We start from the raw sequence: 15,622 nt of genomic DNA on the forward strand, positions 1-15,622 counted from the left end.
GCTGTGTGGTTATAAACCATATTGTATTCTTTTTCTCTCTAATAACAGATCGCCCCCTCCTTGCCCCGTGGATGTAGTCAATTTGCCGAATAACATTAAAACTGATTGTTCGTGCCGTGATTTATAATAGAAAGTTTAGGTTCCCTTGACAGGTCAGTCCTAGATTTGATGAGAGGAAGAGCTGATATCCCACTTTGTTGAGATATTTTACTTTCGGTTCTTGTTTCCTTTATGAAATAGGGATTTAGTTGAGATCTACTCTCTTGTCAAGCGCCAGAGGTGTTGTTGAAATTTTCGTTGTGCACAACAAACCTAAATATATTGATTTAAATATTAAAAAAATTAAAAGTAACTTTAACTAAGTTAATTTAAAAATGATCTTGTATTTTCAACAGATTGCTATCCAATAGCACTGACCATGGAGACCTCTCTGAATTTCACCTTAGAGGCAAACTCAATGACATTAGATCTCTCCAGTTCGCTAACGACACACTTATCTTTTGCAAAGCTGACATACCTAACATCTCAACACTCATATCCATCCTTTACTTCTTTGTGGACATTTCTGATCTTGGTATCAACTTCTCCAAGTTAAACCTTTTTTACAGTTGTAAATCTGTCAATCGGGGTCCCCTTCATGCCAATTTGCTTAACTGTACCTTTGCACCCCCCTCCCTTTAAATACCTTGACCTTCCCCTAAAGAAAGACTCCCTCTCCAAATCCGATTGGCAACCAGTTCTAGACTCATTCCATAAGAGACTTTCTCTCTAGAAAGAAAAATATCTTTCCTTCGGTGGTCATCTTGTGCTCATCAACTCAGTTATGTTCTCTCTTCCACTCTACTACATGTCTTTCTTCAGGCTCCCAAAATGGATTACTAAGGCATTGAATAAAATCAGACATAACTTCCTATGGGTTGGGGGGGGGGTAATATCAATGCAAGAGAAAAAGCCCTGGTCAAATGGGAGAAGGTTTGCTCCCCAAAATCTTGCGGTGGTCTGGGTATCTCTAATCTTGAGAATTTTAACACCTCCCTCCTGGATAAATGTCCCTGGAAATATTTCTCAAACAACAACCATGTTGGACAGGTCCTCCAATCCTTCTACTAATCAAATCCTCATAACACACCCCCTAGAGGCAATAACTCTAAATCCTGGAGAAATGTCTACTCTGCTTACCACTCTTTTATGTCTAGAGTAAAATGGCGACTAGACAATGGGTTTAGGATTCTCTCCTGGGAGGACAAGGAGACAAGAGACAACTCCATTGCTAGCCTCTTCACCTTGGCTTATAATTTGGCTTTCTCTAAGCAAGTCTCCACTAAGTCTCAAGGGAGATTTCTAGGAGGGAGCTGACTATGCAGACCAATTCTGAGACGTCCTATTGGTCAGCATGATAGACTAAAAATTCAAGAACTTCATCAGTAGTTAGAGTCTACTAACCTCTCCCCAACTTCTATCCTAGATGAAGTTACTTAGCCACTAGACCGCACTAGTATTTTCTCTGTCAAGTCCTTCTACTCCTTCATCTCTGATAGTGGCATCCACAATCCTTATTACTCTATTATTTAGCATAACTCTCTCCCCAGCAGGGTCAAATTCTTTATGTGGCTTATCTCAATTGCCAAACTCAATACCCAGGATAGGCTCACCGCAAAAGGGTGGACAGGAGACCCAATCTGCTCCCTCTGCTCCAGTGATATAGAAACTCACAACCACCTCTTCCTTAATTGTCAGCTGGCCAAACAGATTTGGGACATTTTTATCCCAATCACTGGTATCCAAGCTCTTTCCACATCTACACACCAATGCTTCGAAATTTGCACTAGCAAAAATATTAAGCCTGCTGTGGAGACATGCTTTCCTAACCATTTGCTGGGTTGCAGGACTGCACGTAATAACTTCATATTCAATGGGGCCTTACCAAATCATCATCAACTGGCATCCAAGATAGCTTACTATCTCAAGCTCAAGGCAATTGTTTGGGAAAGGGGGATCTCGGACCTGATCACCTTGAGCGAGGATAGCAACGGTGGAGGAGGCGAACAGTAGGGATGCTAAAACAATTTTGGTATTCTGGCTTTTGGGAATTTTGTGCACATGCAGAGTCTTCTTTTGGATCTACATACAGTTTATGTATTTAGTTATAATGTTGTGGGCTGTTAATTTCTCTTCTCTATTGTATATCCCTTTTGTATATCTATGAGTTGTTTTCCTTTGCTCCTCTATTGTGTAGAGTGACGACATAGGTCCGCTCCTCTACCATTTAGGAACTAGCATTAAATCACAACTAGATATTGATATTTGTAAATACTCTTAAGTACTTAATATTTATACAATGATAGAACGCCTTGCCCTATTTTTACTTAAAAAATTATCTTGCATTTTCTGAATTCGATACACCCTCGTTGATATCGTCACATTGCTATCCTCCGACCTCCCTTGTCGCCCTCCCCCTCTTCATGCCTCTCAACTTTGCCTAAATTTTGTGGGTGGGTAAAAAGTCCTTCTAAACACCTACAATTGATAAATTGTTAAAACTCTTACCAATTGTTAAGCTGAATAAAATTAGGAAAGAAGATATAATTAAGGGATAAATTAGCAATTATGATTATTTGAAGGTAAAATGAAAAACACTTAAATCAGATGAGTTTATATTAAAAATTGGTGACATGTATTTATGATAATATAACCACTTTTGTTAATTAAGCTGCTAACTCATATCTAATACATGCATGTACTTGTGTGCCCGCATGGACATGGATGTTCTGTATGTGCACAAAGGATACATGTGTTTGCTGGTGGGATTGTGAATCAGTGTTGTGTGTACAGGTGCATAGGTTGTGTGTATCTAGCCGCATTCCGAAAACACACATTAGGAACTCTATAATCTCAATATAGAGAAAAGTACATCTTCGAGATTTAATATTTTGACTAATATTTATATGTATTTATTGTCTACATGGTTTGTGTAAGCATGTATAGACATAGAATGTGTCTAAACTAATGCCACAAACACGCACATAGACACATACGACATAAGCTAATAGTTATGCCCAAAGTATTCTCATTGTTTGACACTTCAAAGTTAACACACTATGCTCTCAACTCTATTTAACACCGTCGTCTTCACCAGTCTTCATGGTTAGAAACTATGCTAAGTAAAAAGAGGAAAAACTAGGACGGTCATTAATTATAAAACTGCTAATGAAGCCACCCAATTCGATGGATTCTTCATCCCAAATAGTAAACTATTACTACATGGAATCTAAGATATAAAATGGTTTAGTGAATTCGATGCAAAATCAGGATCTTGACAAGTCAAAATACGTGATGAAGAAAGTAAAAAACCATCAACATTCCGTTGTCCTAAAGGAGGACATTATCAATGGAATATAATGTCATTTGGATTCAAAAATAATCCTCAAATATTCTAGAAATGGGTGAATAGCATTTTTGGACACCTCCTTTTCGTTGTTGTCTATATCGACGACATTCTAGAGTTGTAAAAAATAAAAAAGAACAAAAAAAAAATACTTGATAGAAGTAGCACAACTGTTACTCAATCATGGAGTCATTCTATCTCCTAAAATGGTTATCTTAATGAAAGAAGATATCTAATTTTTAGAAAAAAGAATTAAGTGTGATCATTTGAATTACAACACCACATCATCAGCAAGTTCAAAGAGTTCAAAGAAAAATTTAAAACTCTATAAGATCGACAAAGCTTTTTTATGATTACTAAATTACAGGAGTAAGTATATACCTAATCTCTCTGAAAATATTTCTTCACTTCAGAATAAGCTTACTACGGAATAAAGAAATACAAAGATATAAATAATAAAGGAATAACTAGATAGGACATTGATAAAATTAGAATAACCCTCAATGATGAACAATTATAAGAAATTGTCAACATCAAAAAAGAAATAAATGAATAAAAAATTCTTTATCAACCATAATCAAGAGGTACATTAATTATTCCAACTGATACTTTATATACACATTGTGTTGGAATATTATTTCCTCCCAAATATTTCTATTCAAATTTGGTATAAAAGCCTAGTTCAAGGGCAAAAATAAACCAATTAGAACCAGAAATATGTGCATATTGCTCTCGAAAATTTGAAGGACAAGAGAATAGTTATGCTACTTATAACAAAGAATTATTAGCTATCAAAAATACTATTAATTATTTGAAAATATGTTTACTATCATTTGAATTCATTATTGAAAAAATAATTAGGTTATGGCACAATTTTTGAAAAAGAAAACAAAGTCTTTAATAGAGAAAAACATGTGCAAAATATGGTGGTCCATGAAATTATAAAATTATATCTATGTTATTTGATATATTCCTGGACTCACTAATATTGGTGCCCATTATCTTTCAAAGCATGACTACTTCATCATTAGGAAAAACGCCTGATAAAGGTAAAGCATCTATTCCACTTCATTTAGAAGTAAAGGAAACAAGTAAGATGAAATACCTCTAATGCCTAAACTGCTCATGTTATTAATAAACACATTGATCTCCCTAATAAGAAAAAAGATATTGAGATAATAGCCAATTCCTCACTTCTCCTAAAGAAATGCTTACTAGCGGATATAATGAAGTAATAAGGTGGCTTACTTTAGTAATAAATATTTATAATGAATTTACCAAAAGAAAATATACTCATCCACTAGCTTAATAAATTAAAATAATTTCCAAGCCTGATAACATTTATGAATGTGCTTATTGTATTAGGTGCATCAAACATGTTAGAGAACCTCACCGAAAAGAAGGCAACTAAAGGTGAGTTTATTACCATAATATGTAAAAATAAACAAGAAACAGAAGAAAAAACTTCTCAAAATAAGAAGCACAGTGTTCCACAAGGACATAGGAAAAAGCCTCTCCTGTTTAAATGTGTTGTAATTAAAATCAGGTACGATACTAGTTTACCAAATAAAGGCTACACGGCCATCAATAACTTATAGGACAAACTCTATGAACTAAGAGTTTCTACTCTTGACAATAATATTTCCCTTTTAGCATTAGAAGGAATCATTAAAAAAAAGAATTGAAAAATCCATGAACTTAAAAAGGCTATAAAAAATACAGAAATATTGTTGAAAAGCTCGTTAGTCAAACATCTTTGATAGTTTCAATGACAATGACGACATAAAAAGAGCAAATAAAAATTCCTTAGAATTAAACTCAAAGGACTTACGTAAAATCCTTGCGAAAATTGAAATCAAGGATCCATCAATGACTAAAATTAATGCTTTGTTGAACTAATCTATTATTTCAAGTTTGATATATCAAAATATCAGGCTCAAAGGAAGTAAAAAATGTTCGACAGTTATTAGAGGCTCCTGATCGATGGTTTGGCAATGCATTCACTTTTTCTAAGAAGCTTAATACCGATAGGATAATTCCTTTATTCAAATCAGCCTCTCAAATCGTATTAAACTAATATGATAGATCATATCTACTATCTAGTTCTGAGGTCATATTTGTCCACAAAGAACATATTCCAAAGGGGTTAGTTCACAAGCTGTATTACACCAATCTAAACCTAAAGAATACAAACTCTTCATTCCTACTATTTATTGCCTGGTACTTGAAGAAACTAGAAATTTTCAAAGACTATTTGAGTTCACCATGTGGTCCATATGGGAACAATGGAATTTACCTTAATTTAATCCATCTTATCAAATCTAGATATTAGAACCCTTAGCAAGGGAACCCCTCTTCAGACGTATTCCTTTTAATGAAAAAGAATATAATTCTAAGGAAGAAAAAGAAATGGCAACAATCAAATTCTTTGAATGCTTCCATTATAACCATTGGAAGATGATTATCTAAGATCATATTATCTTATGCATCCCAAAATTCACCTTCAAAAGAACGACGTTTGCAAGAAGAATTCGAAGAAAGTATGGTTTTAGAATCAATATCTCAGAAAGCAAAAGAGCAATGTAAGATTATGATGAGTACGGATTGCAGTACTTTCCCTATGCAATCATTCAATCAAGAAACTACTCTGGATACATATTAGAAGCATGGTGGGTCCTATTAATCTCACCTCTTGAAACAAAATATAACAAAATATAGAGCATCAAGAAAAGGAGGTACAACTGCTAAAATCATGATCACTCTCCAAAAGATGCTTTTAGAAAAGATGCCATGCAAAGAGTAGATGCTATCACTTTTCCAAAAGGTGACACGATATCCTTGTTTTTGCAAAAAGAAAAGGATACGACACCCCTTCTTTCCAAAAAGGAAAGATACATAACTAGTACTTTAAAAAGCCAAGATTCCTCCAGAAGGATCCTTTGCTATTTATATAAAGAAGTCTGAGTCTATATAAATAAAAGCATAGTTTCAATTCCTACCTCTAGGCATAGCTTGATTAACAAACATACTAAGTATAATGGCAATAAATAGTTATGCCGAAAGTATTCTCATTATCTAATACTTCAAAGTGTACACACTATGCTCTCCACTTTGTTTAACTCTATCTTACCTTGTTGAATCTACATGAATATTTGTAGGAAGTGTTTTGACATTCATTTATTTTGATGCAGTCCAATAACAAGGTTGCATATTTTTGATTTTTGTTTTGATTAGATTTGATTGCTTTGAATAAATTAGGAAATGTTCTTATCTTTTTATTAGTTTAGTTTTCTTTTTCTTCAAAAAGAAATTGTAGAGATTTTATCTAACTTCTCAACAAAAATTAGGGAACAGTTTATACTCATATACCTTATTGGAGTATTTAAGAAGCAGTTTATACTCGTATACTTTTCGGAGTATTGATTCCTTCGTTGCAACGCATTGATCGGCGTTGGCCTAGGGTTACGCGTTGTCCGGCGTTGACCTTAGGGTTTCGAACGTCGTTGGATGCTCAAGTCACAAGACCAACTAATGGAGCTGATGCGTCAGTGACTTTCGTATTTATAGGATTTTTGGCAAATCCTCAGCCATCAACGGGTTTGATGCGCCTTTACCGACTACCGTTTGAGTCGGGCTAGCATGCGGATTGTTCAAGTCCGTTCCGCATGTGACGTTAAGCTAAAAGAGTTAACCCTTTTAGTGCTACGATATTGAATACGTAGACTTCGTCTTTCTCACGGGAATAGACTACCCGGCGACGCGTGTTAGGCGTTGACTTTAGGATTTTTGGCTAACCCCAAGCCTTTAACGGATTTGATTAGCCTTTACCGACTACCGTTTGAGTCGGGCTAGCATGCGGATTGTCTAAATCCGTTCCGCATGTAACGTTGTGCTAAGAGAGTGAATTCTCTGAGACTTTGTGCTATGATGTTGAATACATAGGCTTCGCCATTGTTACGGGAATAGGCTACCCGGCAACGTGTATTAGACGTTGACTTATCCCTACTTAGGCTTCGGGATAAAAATACCCCAGACTGGTATTCTGGTGTCTTTTTCAATCGGTAAAAGACTAAACCGGCGACGCGTGTTAGGCGTCGGCATATCCTTTCTTAGGATTCAGGATGAAATTCCCCATGCGTGTAAGGCATGGATTTTGGTGTTATTAATAACAACCTGCCACAATGTTGAATATGTGGACGGATGTTCTTTTCAACGGTTAAGAACTAACCGGCAGCGCGGGTTAGGCACAGACTTATCCTTGCTTAGGTTTCAGGATAGAATACCCCAGAATCGAACTCTGGTGTCTTTTTGTGCGGAAAAAGACTAAACCGGCAGCGCGTGTTAGGCGCAGACTTATCCCTGCTTAGGATTCGGGATAAAATTCCCTGTACCTGTGAGGCACAGATTTTGGGATTTGAAAAAGGTGGTGTCTTCTCTTGGGGCAAAGACGAACCCGAAATGGGAGAGGAAGAATTTTATATTCTATCTCCCGACACTGAAGAAGAAGAATTTTATATTCTATCTTCAGCTGGAAAGGAGACTCGAGGTGGGATCTCCACCCCCAGAATCCGGAAAGGTGAAACTGAGAGTGGGATCTCCACTCCGAGAATCGAAAAGATTCGGATAACCCTAACTGTCGGAAGGTTTGATTACCGAACTAAAGATGAATTTCTCGTTTATCGAGAGTGAATTATGGTTTTGACCCTAACTGTAGGAAGGTTTGGCCAAACAGGAGTTTGAGGTGACCCTAACTGTAGGAAGGTTTGATCACTCGATTTGAAAGTGGACCTCTCGTTCATTGGAGGAATCGAGAGGGGAATTTGACTGTGGTCCTAACTGTAAGAAGGTTTGATCACTCGATCTGTGGACCTCTCGTTCATTGGAGGAATCGAGAGGGGATTTTGACTGTGGTCCTAACTGTAAGAAGGTTTGACCAATTGGGTGACAGATCAAGATTTATTATATCTGGACTCTAACTATGAAAGTGTTGAGTGCACAGACGCGGTGAGAATTTGAATGGGATTAAACTTGATCGAATTTAACGGTCCCACCGTCAATTAGTCTGATCGGTGAGAGATTTAGTGTTCATCACTTTGTTCATGTCGATCGGGTTATCCCTAAGAATATTAAAATTCTTTTGGGAACTTCCCGTTACACGAATTATCCACTCCCAGCTTTCTTACAAAACTGGGTGTAACGAGGAGTACGTTATCCTCAATCGCATGTTCAGGTTATCCTTAAGAATATATGATTCTCTAGGAACTTCCTGTTACATAAATCGTCCACCCCCAGCTTCCTCTGGTTCGGACATTATTCTCAGTTAATCAGGGGGCAGTTTAACCTCTTATACCGGTCGGAGGATTAAGAAGCAGTTTATACTCTTATACTTTTCGGAGTATTGAGAAACAGTTTATACTCGTATACTCTTTGGAGTTTTTTTTTCGTTCTTATTTGGCTTATCTGAGCGATATGACGCCGGCTTCAATCAAGATCTGAATGCTATTCTTTAGAGCAAAGCAATCCTTAGTGGGATGAACGACCCTCCTGTGGTATGCACAGTACTTCGGGTCCGTAGTGTTGTCAGCTTCCTCCTGATTTGTGATAGGTGGTAGCTTGATCTTGTTGCTTCCAAGGAGGGATTCGAAGATGGCTGGAACGTCTTCGTCCTTGAAAGAGTACTCTTTTTGGAGTCTCGGACCCGAAGTCTTTTGCTGTTTTCGGAGTTGCTTTTGCGACGTCTGGTTAGCGTCAACAGCTGTTGCAGGTGATTTGCCTTTGCCACGAGAGGCGAAGTTAGAATTCGGAGGCTTAGTTGTTGATTGACCCCTCTCGGCTTTCTTCCTTCGGAGGAATCGCTCAGCTTGCTCCCCTCGGACCTTCAGATCCTTCCACATTTTGGACGGTGCTGTTCCCATAGCTTCTAATACATCTATGGAAAGATTATTATGGCACGTTTGGAGTATGAACTCCTCCGTGACTGGATCTCGGCAGTTCATTGCCTTGTTCCGGAAGCGTTTAACAAAGTTTTCCACGAGTTCTCCATCCTTCTGCTTTTCTTCAAAGAGCGTCCCGATTGACACCTCCGTGTCATCGTCGAAGAAATTAGCGAGAAACATGCTTTCCATATCGTCCCATGTAGTGATACTTCCTGGTTTAAGCCGGCGTTACCAATCAAATGCAGCAGCGCGAAGGGTTCCTACGAACGATCGTACCATCAGAGGTTCGTTACCTGAAATGATCCCCAGGTGAGACTTGAAATAAATCAAGTGTTGGGTAGGGGAGCCCCTTCCATCGAATGGTGTGAAGTTGATCAAATTGAACTTCGGTGGGTATGGAATGGAGTCCCACTCCCTCGGGTAGGGACACGGAATGCCAGTCTTTTTTACTTCTTGGGCAGACATCAAAGCATTGATTTTGCTTTCCAAGTCTTTCATCTTAAGATCTTCGCCTACCTCACTCTTCTGGCGATTTTGGGGATGGATATTGATACCACCCCCAGCGTTAAGAACGTCTTCCGTATTCCTGTTCTCGCGGGGAGTCTCCATGTTAAGATTTTCTTCTACCTCTGAGTCGCTATCTATCTGATTAGCGGTCGGACGACGACTAGATTCACCGCGCTGGTTTGTTAGCTGTTGGAGTTGTTGTGCGTGTAAATCTTTAACACGTTGTACAGCCATCTCCATTTCAATCTTAAAATCCTCTTTTTGCTTGGCCAAAGCTTCTTGAAGAAGTTGAGCTATCTGTTCTGTGGTGATCATGAACGACTCTCGAGACTGTCCTGTACTGGATACTCTTTTTCTTCAAAAAGAAATTGTAGAGATTTTATCTCTTTCCTTAGTTTAGAAATTTTATTTTTTTCACAGTTTAGATTTTTTTTTCTTCAAGAAAAATGTTAAGATTTATTTTTCCTTAAGAAACTTATATGCCTATTTAAAGGAACCTTTTGCGCGCACTCATTTTTCATTGGTGAAAATTATTATCATGCAAAACCTCGTAATTTTGAAAATATTATGGTAAATAATATTAAATGAGTTTTATTATGGTTGATATTGTTCTGAGATGAATGAACATGATTGTAATTGATTTAAGATCGATTAAGTACATATAAATATATATATGTGTATAAATATGTATGTGCATAAAACCTGTTAGTTTGCATCTGTACACTAGTTGGTCGACCAACCCTAGCAATCAGTCGATCGATGGATTGCTGACAGTTTTAGTTTGGTTTCGGGTCGGGTCTATTTTGTACATGCATATATACATATATACCCGACTTTTTCCTCTTTTAATCTTCATATCTCACGTTCTGAGCAGCTATAGGCATCAAAAATTGCCTATAGTCCCCGAACATAGCTCGAGATGACGAATCGTCGAAACAACAAAATGGCGAATTACTGATGACATTACTACAATCACGCATCCTCATCATTCAGCTATAATTGGCCTATGCACTTGTTAGCGACCTAGAAGATAACGAAATGCATAAAGCGAATTGATGAAGTGGACAAGTCAACAAAGTAACGAAATGCACGTAACGGCAAAACAAGTCCAACACGAACAAACGGAAAAATCTCCAGGCCGCTGAGTCGCATCAAAATGACTCGGCCAAAGCCAGTGGCTCGCATAGGCGTGAGCCACCAAATGGCTCGCATGGGAGCCATCATTTGGTGGTTCACACAATTTCGTGCCACCAGATGGTGGCTCGCGCCTAGAAACACCAAAATTACGTTTTTTGATGGTTTTTGACAGTTTTCGTGGGATTCTTCTGTTCCAGAGCCTCCCAACTATTTTGAAGCTATCCCTAAACAAGGTTATGTGGTTATTAACTGCGGATGAGATCAAATCATCAATTTCTATCCTAAAACGCTACAACCAAAGCCTATAAATACAAGTCTAGGGCCTTCATTTGTAGGGATCAGAAATCTGAAGGCAATGTGCTGTCAAATTGAAGAGTGGAGCACGAATTTTAGAGGAGGGCTAGCATATCTTGGCGAACTTTAGCATAAATAGGAAGCTATTCGAAGGATCTGAGGTCCATTCCCCCTTTCCTCCGGATCAAACTTGGTTTTGATCTTGAGAAGAGTCGTAATTTCTCTTGGTCGAGATTATCACTTTTGTGATTGTTTCCTTTGTGAAACAAGAGCATTATTTAACTTTTTGTGTCAACCGGATCTGATCCGCAGCAGTCCACGGACTAACGCGTCCCTGACACAGGCAAAGATCCCACGTAAATAGAGACTAATAAATAGGATTTGTGTGTTGTTTAAAAGAAGTTGTAATCTTTATTTTTTTCATTGTGTAAAGAGATCTTATAAAAAGATGTTTTGGAGCTAATTGATGGGATTTGTTATCATGCGGATCTGAAGTTCAGGGAGCACCAAGCACCTCAATAGCAAGCAAATGTCTTCTCTTCAAAGCCATCAGCCAATGAATGGGTCCATGTCAAAAGGACCCGTTCAACTCTCGAGGAGCGCATCCAAAAACACCGTGCATGTGCCTCACGTGTGTGTGCCTTAGCACGGAAGGGAAAAGACATGATGGAGGACAAGGTGGCCAAGAAACCACCAAAACCATGTCAAGAATGGAGGTCAAAATCAAAAACAGCGATTCGAACAAGTGCCGAGACATAGTAGCCTAGTGGAAAATTAAAGTTTTGGTGTTTCAAAAGGTCCACTATTCGAGGCTTATCAACGACAAGCTGAGAAATGTTTTATTTTAATTAATCTCTCATAAGTTCTAGTGGGTCGTGGGCCGTGGGCATTGGGCGTGGGCTCGTGGGCCAACGAGTCGGGGATCGGGGCTAATCAGGCTGAGGCACTAAGTGATGCTTTGTTAGGCGCATATCGCAACAAGCGAACGAGCTACGCATTCACACGAGGGTGTGACACTAGCGTTCTCGTAATCAGACGAGGTTCGTGAATTAGCTGATGATGTTCGCCCATTCGACGAGGTTTGCTCGTTGGACGAGATTCGCCTGTTGGATGAGGTTCGCTCGTTCGGCAAGGTTCGCATGTTCGACGAGGTTCGCTTGTTCAACGAGGTTCGCCTGTTTGATGAGGTTCTCCTGTTCGATGAGGTTCGTCCTACAGACTAGGTTTGTCAGATTTGCTGAGACTTGACCCTCGTGTTTCGTAGATACACACCCATTGATCGCTGCATATTCAAGAGTTACTACATGCAGCAGTTACAACAGTATTTACATCAATTTAATAGATTGCTGTTACAATCATAATTGCTATTATAATCATAATTGCTATTATGATTTGTAATAGCCATATTAATTGAGGGTGCTTCTTGAGCTCGCATTAGAGGCCTATAAATAGCGCCTCTTGGGCAGCTCTCGGTGCGAACTTTAAATACGAACATCGGATCAAGGATATCTTGACGTTGTTGCTGTTGTACTACTGCTGTAGAAACTGTGCCCGTAGGAACTTGCCCTGAAACCGAAAGGTTTTGAACGGAAAGGTTCTGAGATCGAGGAGATCTTTACCTTGACCGAAAGGTCTTATAGATCGAGGAGATCTTAACAGTACTGGGGTTGGTGCACACCAGAGTATTATACTGCTGTTCCTAGAAGCAGTTTGGCCTTGGCATCCTTACACCGGAATAGGCCAAATATTACTTTAAGCAGAGCATTTCATAAACGCACATCAGTAAAATAATAAATTTTAAAATTACAGCACATCAAAATTTCTCTATTTCATTCCAGATTTAACCATAATTTCCAACAATCTTCTTCCCCCTTTTTCCTCAATTGCTTCTCTTCTAATATTTTTGTGTACAAGAAATTAAATATGAAGTATTAATTTACAGTACTTTCTAATCTGTGATGTCACTAAGCCAAGAAATTTGTTATTACATTCATTTTGTAAAAACATAAAGCAAGTAACCTCTACTGGGGGGAGAGAAGCTAAAAAAGATTCCTTTTATTGAGGAATCTTGGCATTGAGCCACTCTTTGCTTGTTTGTTTACTATCTAGCTTTCCACATATAATTTTCTTTTATAATCATCATCATCATTATCTTCATTAATTATGATTAATAACATGTATCTATTTATATGCGTACATGCACTTCATAGATATTACGGATAACATTTTTGACATAATAATTACTCGATATTGAGGGCACATTCATTTTTTATTCTCGTATTTGCTTTTATTTGTTGTTTGATACTTCTGTCTAAATATTCTTTTAGTTTAGGATCTCTACTTGGAATAGGAAGGAGAGATTTCTCAATTTTCTACCCTCTATGAGTCTGTTTTTGGGATACATTTTGCCAACACTGATGGCAGGTCTTATAGGGGTCTTCTTGCACTTAAATTGTGAAGAGAAGTGCATATCGATAATAAATAAAAAATAAAAAAAGTGCATATTGGAGTTAAAGCATAAAAAACTCCGGAGGAAAATGCACTAGAAAAGAGTACGTTGTTGAAGAACAAGCGTTGGACAGAGGGCCACTTGTAAGTTGCAACATTGAGCAGAGGACAAAGGTGAACCAGACTGCTGACTCAAAGTGCACAAATTTATCCTTTCATTTCTCCACGCATACATGCTCATTTTTCTTTTTAATTTTTGTTTATTGCTAATTTTTCTTTTGAAGTTGCATGAATACAAAGTTTGTGACAATTGACCGTTACGTGGTGGAAACCTTACTGTATAATTCATGTACCTTCCTGGATATGAAAGAAAGAGGGGCTATTCCGTAATTAGAAAACATTGCAAATCTGGAATCTACAGCACAAATCATTGTCTATGCTGAAAATTTATTGTTCTCCACGCTATAATTGATGTTTCCTCATTTTTAACCCTTAGACAGTTAACTTGACCTCTAATAAGGAAATAAAGAAATAAAGAAAAAAAATAATAAAAATAAAAACAACAACACACCAATTCTTTGATTAAAAAAACCCGGTTATGTAATCTCATCGTCTAATTGCATTTAGAATCATTGTCCATTTATACGAAGACTAACACTATGATATTTTATGGATTTAATTTGGCTCACAGGCACAGGCGAGCAGCTAGCAAAGAGAACGAAGGGACCTTTTTTTTTTCAAGACAAAGGGTGGGATTCCAAGATAGGAAGACCAGAGAACTAACAGAGTCTATATATAGAAGAAAAGGGGGAGAGCATACGACAGAGAGAGAGCATAGTGACAAAAACTAACATTAATTAATAATTTCTCCAAGGAGGCTTGACTCGATAATTAATTGATGTGGGCTGCTGTGAGGTTAAACAGTGGGCGTATCACCCTAGTGATTGAGTCGTGTAACGTTCCTCACGGAGAAACACAAGTTGGAGTAATTTCATGCAGTTTCAAGTGAATTCCAAAGTCAACGTAACGTTCCTCACGGAGAAACACAAGTTGGAGTAATTTCATGCAGTTTCAAGTGAATTCCAAAGTCAAAAACTAGATTTTTAATTTGATGTTAATCCAAAAATTCTATAGAGGGCATTGTATAGACATAAACAATGGTGCAAGGAGAAAGTGGAACATGATGCTAATGCTATATATTAAAGTTCTATATCAGTGCAAACAATATGCGACACAATACGATCACCATACTATATCGATCGATCGATGAATTAAGCGCATTCATCCTAATAACACCAAATAACAGAATGAAAGAATAATCTCAAGCGGAAAGACACTTCTGTAATGATTCTATGAAAGCTAGGAATATTAGTTCTAAAAGATTCTACTAAATAAAGAGGCCAGTTACATTTCACCCCTTAACCTTGTGATCGCGTGAGTGGGGGCCACGAGATGCGTGGACACGAGACGCATCTCCCCACGCATTTTTGTACGCATGGGAAGTGGGGGCCACATGTTTTTCGGCTGCGTGCAGAGGAAATTGTAGCTTGGAGAAGTAGGGGCCACACGATTAAGCTATAAATATTAGTTTCTAGGGTTCGTGCAAGACTTGGCAGCGTTCCTTTTTCTTGGGAGGCGTGCAGAAAAAAGGAAGGGAGCAACGAAAGCAGCGAGCCGCCGACTTTGTGCGGGGATTTCTGTGCAGTCTTTTGGCTGTTTTGAGAGAGATTATGAGAGAGGAATTAAGAGATTATTTGAGGGTTTAATTTGTGAGAGCTGTGTGATTGTGAACCTTATTTGTATTATTTTTCTCCCTAATAGTAGATCACCCCCCTCCTTGCCCCGTGGACGTAGGTAATTTGCCGAACCACGTTAAAATTGAATGTTCGTATCGTGAATTGTAATAGAGAGTTTA

The sequence above is a fragment of the Asparagus officinalis genome, chromosome 1 (genome assembly GCF_001876935.1).
Source record: "Asparagus officinalis chromosome 1, Aspof.V1, whole genome shotgun sequence".
NCBI classification, from domain to species: Eukaryota; Viridiplantae; Streptophyta; class Magnoliopsida; order Asparagales; family Asparagaceae; genus Asparagus; species Asparagus officinalis.